The following is an 11,231-nucleotide window of genomic DNA, read 5'->3' as shown; positions in this document are numbered from 1 at the left end:
AGGAGATGAGGAGGAAGCACTTTCATTGGGTTGGTTTGGTTTTTGGAGACAGGGTTTCTCTGTGTAGCCTTGGTTATCCTGGACTCACTTTGTAGACCAGGATAGCCTCAAATTCGCAGTGATCCACCTGCCTCTGTCTCCCAGAGTGCTAGGATTACAGGCGTGTGCCACAGCCCCCAGCCAGGGAACACCTTATAAAGTCAAACAGTAAAGCCTGATAACTGTAATGGTAATAAATTCTTGATGGAGGAGGAGCCAGCTTTGTGGCACCAGGTTGGGATGGAAGAGGTAGCCAACTCCTGCTGTCTTCATGTTTTGAGATATGGAGCGGGGGGAGGCGGCGGCTGAAGCTTCCTCAACCTTTCCTCTGTAACTCTGGGCCATTATGGTCCCACAGATTGTGAACAGCATTGAGAAACCATTTCTATAATGATTTAATTTGGAGCCACCATACCTAGTTTAGCTAGAGGATTATGAACAGAAGTGAATGACCATTTATTTATGTTTTTAAGGATATTTTCAACACAAGGCCTTTGTACAGTAACACAGTTGGTTTCCTCTGGACTCTTGAACTGTCCCCACCCTTCACCTATCTCCCAGCTTCCCAGAAAAACAGAAATGCATTTATTGTCAAGGTGATTAATAACCCACTGTAGTGGTTTGTGGTTAGTGGTGCATGCCTGTAATCCCAGCACTTGGGGAGGCAGAGGCAGGTGTATCTCTGAGTTTGAGGCCAGCCTGCTCTACAAAGCGTATCCAGGACAGCCAAGGCTAGACAGGGAAACTCACAAAAAACCAAAAGAAAAAAAAAGGCCATAGGAATGCTTAGGGAGAAGCATCAGGACGTGATGGAGTGAGTGTGGCCTTGCTGGGGATGTGTGTCACTAGGGGTGGGCTTTGAGGTTCCTCTCTCCCTGCTGCCTGTGAATTCAGATGTAGAACTCTGAGCTCCCTCTCTAGCACCGTGTGTGCCCGCATGCGTTAATGCTCCTTCCCGCCCTGATGAGAATGTACCAAACGTCTTTAGTAAGAAACTGTAAGCCAGCCCCAATTAAATGCTTACCTTTATATGGTGCCGTGATCATAGTGTGTCATCGCAGCAACAGAACACTGACTGAGACACTCAGGAAATAGAAAGACTAAGTGTTAAGTGCTTTGGAGAACACTCTACAATTTAATTGTAACTTTCATACCTAGAGCATTGATATATTAAATATTCATATGTATACTTATATACTGCAGTATTCTGTAACACTTGTTACACGTGTGTGTGTGTGTGTGTGTGTGTGTGTGTGTGTGTGTGTCTTGTCTGTCTATACATATGTATGGAGGTCAGAGAACAACTTATGGAAGTTGATTCTCTCCACCATGTAAGTGCCAAGGATTAGATCCCAAGGCTTGGTGAAGTGAGTTAAGCTGTTATGGTATGAGTAAGAGTAGCCTCCAAGAGCTCCTATGATTGAGTACTTGGTCCCCAGTTAGTGGGACTGTTTGAGAAGGGCTAGGGGTGTGGCCTTGTTGGAGGAAAGCTGTCACTGCCTGGGGGCAGGCATTGAGGTTTCAAAGGCATTCTCAGTTTGTTCTCACCTCCTGCTCATGAGATGTAAGCAGTCAGTGGCTGCTTCAGCCACCTGTTACTATGCCTTAACTCCACCGTCACGAACTCTAACTCTCGGAAAGCATAACACCAATAGAATGCTTTCTTTTTTTTCTTTTCTTTCTTTCTTTTTTTTTTTTTTTTTTTTTGTTGTTGTTGTTATTGTTGAGACAGGGTTTCTCTGTGTAGCCTTGGCTATCCTAGACTCACTTTGTAGACCAGGCTGGCCTCGAACTCAGAGCGATCCTCCTGCCTCTACCTCCCGAGTGCTGAGATTAAAGGCGTGCACCACCACGTCCGGCGAATGCTCTCTTTTATAAATTGCTATGGTTATGTTGTTTTGTCACAATAGGAAAAACTAAGATACACCATAAGCCATCTCTCCAGCCCTGCATTGTTACAATACCAATTTACATGTATTCATTCAATCCATTTCATCTTCTTTTTAAAAATCTGCAGTTTCTTTGTATAATCATTTAATCAACTGCCACCAAATACTTAAGCAGCTAGTGAATACCCTTGTACATACTTTTTATATCCTTACTTTCTTAGCTTAGCTTTGTAAAAAGATAAAATAAAATAAAAAAAAGAAGAATGGACTGCTGAGTTCAAGCACAGCGTATATGTCCTTATGACTGCAGATATTCACTAATCCTTATGATATGTCCCTTCCTCAAGCATTTTCATGAAACTTTCTATCAAACATGATTTTTTCCAATGTGTGTGTGTGTGTGTGTGATGTTTTGGCTTTTGAAGAAAGGATTTCCCTCTGTGCCTTTAGCCAGTACAACTATTCTCTTGTCAACTTGACACACAAACGCATCACTGTTAAGCCACAACCTTTCCTTTCTTGTATCCAAAATCAATATCATGGGTTGGAGAGACAGCTCAGTGGTTAAGAGCACTGTCTGCTCTTCCAGAGGTCCTGAGTTCAATTCCCAGCAACCACATGGTAGCTCACAACCATCTATGGTGTGATCTGATGCCCTCTTCTGGCATGCAGGTGTACATGCAGATACACAAAATTAATAAAGAAATCTTTAAAAAAGAAAAAACAGTATCACCTAGGTGATCTGGGTGATCTTATACTACCAAATTTGGCTGCCAGTGTGAGGTACAATGTTGGCCACCTCAGGAACATAGCTTCTGTGTGCTCACTGATGAAACACTTTCCAGTTTCACTTCACTAATGCTGGTCTCTTCCTAATCACTGCTAATTTCTCAGCTCTAGCTAACCAGCATCAAGTATTCCAGCAAAGCGAAAGGTTTCACTTTAGAAGTCGGGCGTAGTGGCACAAGCCTTTAATCTCAGCACTCGGGAGGCAGAGGCAAGTAGATCGCTGTGAGTTCAAGGCCAGCCTGGTCTATAAAGTGAGTCTAGGACAGCCAAGGTTACACAGTTCCTTCTGGAACTTCATAAGCAAGGTCTCCATCATTTAAATTTATCTCAAAATGCTTATCTTCCAAGCACTTACAAAACAGTTCGCCAAGCATTGAGTTTTCAATTCTATCCCCAGAGTTCCAAAGTCCTTCCACAACTGTCACAGAGTGTCTCAGTCAGGTATAGGTCCCTGGGAACGGGAGTTCTCTTAAGTGTTGGTGGACAAAGATAGGTGAGTGACAGACAGAGTCAAACACAGGGAGTTTGATTTGAGTGTATTTTGTAGGCAAGCAGGCTAGATTTTTATACATATTTTTTGAAATGAACGTTTTTGTGGTTACATTTTTTTCATTCAAGGAAGTCAGTGAAGCAATCAGGCATACACAGTTCAAAATACAGGATGTAAAATAATAATGTTATCATCAATCTTAAGTCACCATTCTTAAGTCATTAGCTTGGTATCAGTATGCATGAGTCCTCCTTATCAAAGGTCAATGTTCTCTCATTATGCCAAACATCCGTGTGTCGAGACAGTTTTTTCTTAGGTTTTTTTTTTTTTTAAATCTGAGCATCACTATCTGGAGCTTTTTTAAACACTTTATTGTCTGTCATAATATAAATGATTAACTGATGATTAATTCTTAGCCATGTTTCCTTTAACAAGTGGAGCAGAACTTGGTGGTAAACTCCAGGCCTGAATGGCCCTTGGCTACAGTCCCAAATTAGGGCATTTCATAGCAACATAGTTATGTTTGAAAAGTTCTGATATGAGAGTAGGTTAGGAGAAAAAACAAAGACAAATATTCCAACACAATGAGTAAAAAAGGCTGCAATCAATTACTCCTGGCAGGAACATCAGACCCATTCCAGAAGGCTCTCCCTGGGCAGGGGTCATCGCCTTGGGCTGTGCAGTAACATTTGTCACACAGACTCCACTGGAGGGGTCGTGACACACAACCCTCCCAAATATGTCATTGTCAGGACTGTCACCGCAATACCCCACTCCTGGTACCAATTTCTATCTTAGTTAAGGCTACCATTGCTTTGGTGAAACACCATGACCAAAAGCAACTTGAGGAGGAAAGGATTAATTAACTTATGCTTCCATATCACATCACAGTTCATCATCAAAGGAAATCAGAGGAGAAGCTCAAACAGAGCAGAAACCTCAGGCAGAAGCTGATACAGAGGCCATGGAGGAGTGCTGCTTAATGGCTTGCTCAGAGCCCTTTCTTACAGAACCCAGAGCCACCAGTTCAGGGGTGTCCCACCCATGATCACTAATTAAGTAAATGTGTTACAGGCTTCTCTGTTTACAGCCCATTCTTAGGTGACATTTTCCCTATTGAGGTTTCCTCCTTTCTGGTGAGTATAGTTTGTGTCAGGATGACATGAATCTAGCCAGCAAGATATGTAGCCAATATTAGCCTCAAACTTTTAGCATCTTCACACTTCTGCATCCTGAATGCTGGGATTAAAGGCATGCGACACCACACCGAGCTTCAAAACCCGCATTTATTATGTTTTGTTTTTAATCTTTTGAGACAGTATCTCATGTGTATCACAGGCTGGCCTCAAACTTATGCAGCTGAGAATGACTTTCAACTTCTGGTCCTCCTGAGTGCTGGGATCCAGGCATGTGCCTCCATGCCTGGATTGTTTTAGGGTTTGTTGTTTTTGAAGCAGATTCTAATTATGTATTCCAGGCAGATTAACGATCTTCCTGCTTTGCCTCCACCTCCTGAATGCTAGGATTACAGGCGTGTAACAATAGCTACTTATAAGGTTCCAGGCTGAGGCTAAGCAATGTGTGACAGGACCATCCTCCAGCACATGAAAGTGAGGACTAAGTAGCAGTGGAGACTAAAGGATGCTAGAGATGCCAGGACCATAGGACATCAACTGAGGAAGGCTGCAGGGATGGAGTGGAGCCAGCCTGGAAGAAGTTAGAATATGTTGCAGGTATCAGAGCTGGAGAAGCAAGGCTATCCAAGCTCTTTGGAGCATCCATGGTTCCCCAGGCACTTAACATGGAGGTAGAGGATGTGATGTTTGCCCTGCTGGATTCTGGTCTTGCTTTGGTCTCATTTCTCCTGGTTTTTGTCACTATCCTTCCCTTTTGGAATAGGAATATTTACATTGTGCTATGTTACACATGTTGTTATGCCCAGTTCACTTGATCCTCAAAGACCATCAAGAGTCTGAAGCCGTACGCAAAAGCAGGGGGCCTTTATTTCTGCAGAAGTATAGCATGCTGGGATTAGACAAAATGGTGGTCCCAAGGTGAGCTTGCAAGCTCTTTTTAAAGGCATTCAGGGAACTTCTAAGGGAGGGGTTGGCTACCTTTAATATGATTGGAGCATTCAAACTGAAAAAGCGTTGGCAGACTGGAAAGATGTGGGCAACTTTATTTAGTCAGTGGTCAGTCATGAGTTAATCATAAGATAAGAGGTTTCTAGACCAGCAGTAAACTAACCTTGAGAAACCTTATCTTCCTCAGGCTAGGTGGCTAGGACCATTGGCTGCCCATTACCTCTAGTATTCCCAGTAATTTCTGAAGAATAGAGGCTCAGGCCTGCTCCAAGCTAATTAGAAACTGAAGCCTGTCATAAAGTCAGCTAGACTTATTTACCTAGGCCTCTTTAATGTAACTAGTGTTTTATAGAGGTTCATAAGAGATTGCCTTGAATCTCAGAAGATTAGCTTTGACCTTTGGAACAATTATGACACCACTAAAATTTTGGGCATTTTGTAGAAATGGATTAAGTACATTTTATATTATCAGATGAAAATGAGACTTTAGGATAATCACCCTAAAATTTGTCAAATTTTATTATTTAAAGTAATGTGTCAGGTTGTCACGTTGACTGGAGATTTTGATGATTAACCTTCATTGTCAGCCAGGCAGGGGCGGCGCTCGCCTGTAATCCCAGTGCCTGGAGACAGAGGCAGGTGGATCTCCATGAGTTCAGCCTGGCAGAGAACCCCTGTCTCAAAAACAAAGCAAAAAACAAAAACAAAAAAAACCACAAAACAGCAACAGCAAAACAAACAAGCAACTTCACTAGCGATGTGGCTGGGATCTTAATAGAAATAGTGACTGTCTTATTTATTTAGCATACATTTGCAAAGTTCATCCAAGCTGAAGTACAACCGTGTGTGTGTGTGTGTGTGTGTGTGTGTGTGTGTGTGTGTGTGTGTGTGTGTACAAACAGAACAGGCTGGTTTCAAATCCCACATCAACTACAGTTAGTCTCTGCTACGTACAGGTGGACAGACTTGAACTGTTGATCCTCCTGCCTCTACCTCCCAAGCGCTGGAATGATATGCACCTTCATGTCCAGTTTATGTGGTTCTGGGGTCAAACCTGACCCTAATGCATACTATGCAAACACTCTACCAACCCTGCTATATCCACATCCCAGGATTTCCTTTCTTAGAGGCTGATTAGTATTTCGTACCCATATGCTGTATTTTCCTTATGCCCTCATTCCTATGGCTCTTGGCTATTGTGACAAATGTAGCGAACATGGCAGTGATCACTTTGGGGAAGACCTTAATTTCCATTGTTTTGGATAAATGCCATTTATCCTAGCAGCAGGGGAGTTATTGTAAAATACTCCAGTGTCCAGAGATGGCTAGCAGGATGTCAATGAAGTCCTGAACCATTGCAAATGCACCTACTAAGTGAACTTGCATACAGAAGGACTGCATTATACTCAAGGGAAATACCAAGGTGATCCACCTTTCACACCTGCAATGGGTGCAAAGTATGGAGTTTCTATAGTTTTAAGAATTAAACTCAGGGCCAAGGCTAGTGTCAGTGTTCTGAGTAATAGCCTAAACCTCATTACAAGAACTGGGAATGTTCAAGGTCTATTAGATTCTACCTTACCACTCCAGGTGTCCTGAGCAAAGGACTGTCAGACCACCCATGTAGCCGGTCCTGCTTCCTCAGGTGCCTTAAGAAATGTAAAGTAGGTGGCTGAAGAGATGGCTTAGAGGTTAAGAGCACCGTCTGCTCTTCCAAAGGTCCTGAGTTCAATTCCCAGAAACCACATGGTAGCTCACAACCACCTGTAATGAGATTTGGTGCCTTCTTGTTGTGGGCAGGCACATGTGTGGGCAAAATACTGTGTAAATAATAAACAAATCTTAAAAAAAAAAAAGAAAGAAAGAAATGTAAAGTACCAGCACTCGGGAGGCAGAGGCAGGCTGATCTCTGTGAGTTCGAGACCAGCCTAGTTTACAAAGTGAGTCTAGGACAGCCAGGGCAACACAGAGAAACCCTGTTTGGGAAAAATAACAAAAACAAAACAAAACAAAATTATTTTCAAAAACATACTACACTACAATTATAGGTGATTGCCCCTGCTCCTAAAAGCAAAGCCTCAGTGAAACAATTTACATGAGACTTTTCCACTGCACAAGTCTCCGTGACTTTTAGTTGTCTACATAACCTAGGCGAGAGAGGAAGCACTTTCCCAGTGGTCTAGCAAAAGACTACTGTCACTGATGCTTAAAAATGCAAGGCTTTAATTGGTACAAACACAGCCCCCCATGGCCATGAATTAGTATGAAAGACACAAGGCAGTAAATGAGCCCAACACAGCTTCCATGGCTATGACTGGTCCAAACACACCTTTCTCCGGCTAGATAGGTTGGGCTGGCTCACTTAGTACATCAACTGGAGACTCCTGCCTGCCTCCTCTAGTACTTGCACTATTGTGATCAAGAAAACGTTTTTCTTGAGTTGTCACTTCTGACCTATTTTCTGTAGTGCAGGCTGAGTAGACCTCCCTAAGAAGGAAAGAAGCAGGAATTGGGGGTGTAGCTCAGTTGGCAGAATCTTTGGCTAACATGAGCGAAGGGTTTAATCCAACATCATGTAAAACTGGGCTTGGTGGTCCATGCTTTTAAGCCCAGCCTTTGGGGGTAGGATGGTCAGAAATTGAAGGCTCCCCAACTACATCAACTACACAGTAAGTCTGAGGTCAGCTTGGGCTATGTGAGACTCTGTCTCAAAAAGAAAAAGAAAAAAAAAAACACAGCCGACTGAGGGAGTCATGGAGAGCATTGATTGCCAATTTAATAAGATCTGGAGTCTTCCCTGAGAAAGGCCGCCCAGCACACTGTGGAAAACTAACCAGATTAAAGTTAGTCTGTGAGGTCTGTGATGGTTTGACTGATGTAGAAAGATTCAACAGTGGACAGGACTCATGCCCACTTGCGGATTCTAGGCTCTCTGAGATGGAGTGTGTTCAGCTCTCTGCTTCCTGACTGTGGATACACCTGCTTCAAGCCCCTGCCTCCTTGACTTCCCAGGCGTGAGACCCTGGGTTATAAGCCAAACAAACCCTTCCTCTCTTAAAGTGCTTTTGTCAAGTGAAGAGGTGAGTCTAAAAAAGGAGTAGAGAGAGCCAGAAGAGAGAAACCGCAGGCCTTGATCACCAGAATTGGAATAATTAAGGTCATGGTGTGAGAACCGGGGCCACACATGCTAACATATATATAATTCACAGGCTAAGGAGTCTTGACTTCTAGGCCCGCACAAGAGACTTCACACTCGCAGCTCTTAAGGAAGGGCTAGGACTGCCGTTACCTAGGCCTACCTGTAAGCTGTGACGCCAGCAGCAGCCAAGGACTGAGGAAGCCCACCTCTCACAACTCCATAGCAGAAAATAGCCGGACTGAAAACAGCTGGGGCTGCATAGACATTAGGAATATAAATGACCAAATGAACAGGAAAACATGCTCACCACTGGACTACTCAACATTACATAGGAAAATGCAAACAAAATCGTGAGATATTACTTCATAGTACCTAGGATCACGTGTGTGTGTGTGTGTGTGTGTGTGTGTGTGTGTGTGTGTGTGTGTGTGTGTGTGTGTGTAAGATCTTTAACACAGGGTCAAAGTCTCTGAGGCCTGCACTGGGCTGTTAACACTCTGCAGATAACTGAACCCCATTTTCTGCCACCACCAAAAACTTCTTGGGTGCCAGGTATGGTGGCGCACGCTTTTAATCCCAGCATTCAGGAGGCAGAGGCAGCCAAATCTCTGAGTTTGAGGCCAGCCCGGTCTACAAAGAGAGGAGTTCCAGGACAGCCTGGGCTACAAAGTTCCAGGACAGCCTGGGCTACAAAGAGAAACCCTAACCCAAAAAACCAAAACCAAACAAACTCATCTATTCAAAATATGCATCTGAGTGAGTACAGCAAAAGGACGACCTATGCCAGCTGCTTAGTGAAAATGAAAATAATGCTTGTAAAAAATAAAAACAATAATGCTTGTAATTTTTCCCTTTTTATTTTCCATAGCAGCTGGTTATACTAAATTACATGCTAACAGTACACAAGGGATCAAGGAAACTAGTATGTTTACATTGTCAGCAACATTTGTTTCACACACACACACACACACACACACACACACACACACACACACTCACACACTCACTCACACATGGATCAATCAAACCATATTGCCATCCTAAGCAATGTAAAGTAATATTTTATGGTTTTGTTTGCATTTTCTTATGCAATGCTGAGCATTTGTACTTTTTTTTTCTTATTTATTTATTTATTTTGAGACAGATTTCTCTGTGGTCTCAGCTGTCCTGGATTTGCTCTGTAGACCAGGCTGGCCTCAAACTCACAGAGATCCACCTGCCTCTGCCTCTTGAGTGCTGGGATTAAAGGTGTGCACCACCATGCCCGGCCTGTGCTCCTTCTTTGGAGAAATGTTATATAGTCACAGTCATTTTCAATCAGGCTAGTTTCTGCTACTGAGTTGTAGAAGCTTTTCTTTCCAATTTTGGTTTTTTTTGTTTTTTTGTTTTAATGTACATTGGTGTTTTGCTGCACTGGTGTCTGTGTGAGGTCGTCAGATCCCTTGGAACTGGAGTTACAGGCAGGTGTGAACTGCCATGGGGGTGCTGAGAGTTGAACCCAGGGCCTCTGGAAGAGTAGCCAGTGTTCTTAACCACATCTCTCCAGTCCTACAGGAGCTCTTTTTAAGAAAAAGAAAACTTTTGATGAGTATATATCATTTATTTTGATCATATTCATCCCACGTTCCTCTCTTCTCCTCCTCTGCCGCTCTTCAGGACCCTTCTCAACACCACCCGCTTACTTATATGTCTTTTTAAATTACCCACTGAGTTGAGTTAGGGTTGTTCCCACACACATGGACACAGAGCAACTTACCAGTGGCCAGTAGTAGAAGCTCTTTATGTATCTTTAGATATTAGCAATATTTTCTTTCCATCTATTCAGCTGCGTACCTACTTATCTCCAAGGCCCTGGCCATGCAGCTTCTCCAGGGTGATGTAGCTCTGTTTATCTTTTACTCCTGTGCCTGTGCTTAGAATGTGATAGCCAAGAATTATCGCCATGACCAATTTTATGCTTTTCTTATTCTTTTCCAGGAATTTTTAGGGTAATTTTGTTGCTTTGTTTGAAAAATGTAGCCCAAGCTTAATGGGACCTTTTCTTCTTCTTCTTCTTCTTCTTCTTCTTCTTCTTCTTCTTCTTCTTCTTCTTCTTCTTCTTCTTCTTCTTCTTCTTCTTTTCTTTTCTCTCTTTTTTTTTTTTCCTTTTCGAGACAGGGTTTCTTTGTGTGGCCCTGGCTGTCCTGGAACTCACTCTGTAGACCAAGCTGGCCTCAAACGCACAGAGATCTGCCTGCTTCTGCCTCCAGAGCCCAGAGTTCTGGGATTAAAGGCTAACCAACCACTACCAGCACCACCACCACCACCACCACCACCACCACCACCACCAGGCTAAGGAACTTTTTTTTTTTTTTAAAGATTTACTTATTTATTATGTATACTATATTCTGCCTGCAGGCCAGAAGAGGGCACCAGATCTCATTATAGATAGTTATAAGCCACCATGTGGTTGCTGGGACTTGAACTCAGGACCTTTGGAAGAACAGGCAGTGCTCTTAACCTCTGAGCCATCTCTCCAGCCCGGGAACTCTTATATAGCTGGGTATGATCCCGAATTTCTAATTCCTCTGCCTCCATGTCCTGAGTGCTGGGATTGTGTGTACACAGCCACCATGGCATTTATACATTCCTGCTGACAGAATTTAGAGCTTCATGAATACTAGGGAAGTGTCCTATCAAGTGAACCACATTGTAAGACCAGTTTTTCAGTTTTTATGTTTAAGTCTTTGGTGCATCTTAGGTGACTGCTATGTACAGTATTAATGTAACAATCTAATTTCACTCCTTTGCATTTAGGTATC

The sequence above is a fragment of the Acomys minous genome (assembly GCF_964271855.1).
Source record: "Acomys minous genome assembly, chromosome: 8".
NCBI lineage: Eukaryota > Metazoa > Chordata > Mammalia > Rodentia > Muridae > Acomys > Acomys minous.
The sequence above is the reverse complement of the archived record's forward strand: the minus strand, read 5'-3'. Positions refer to the sequence as shown.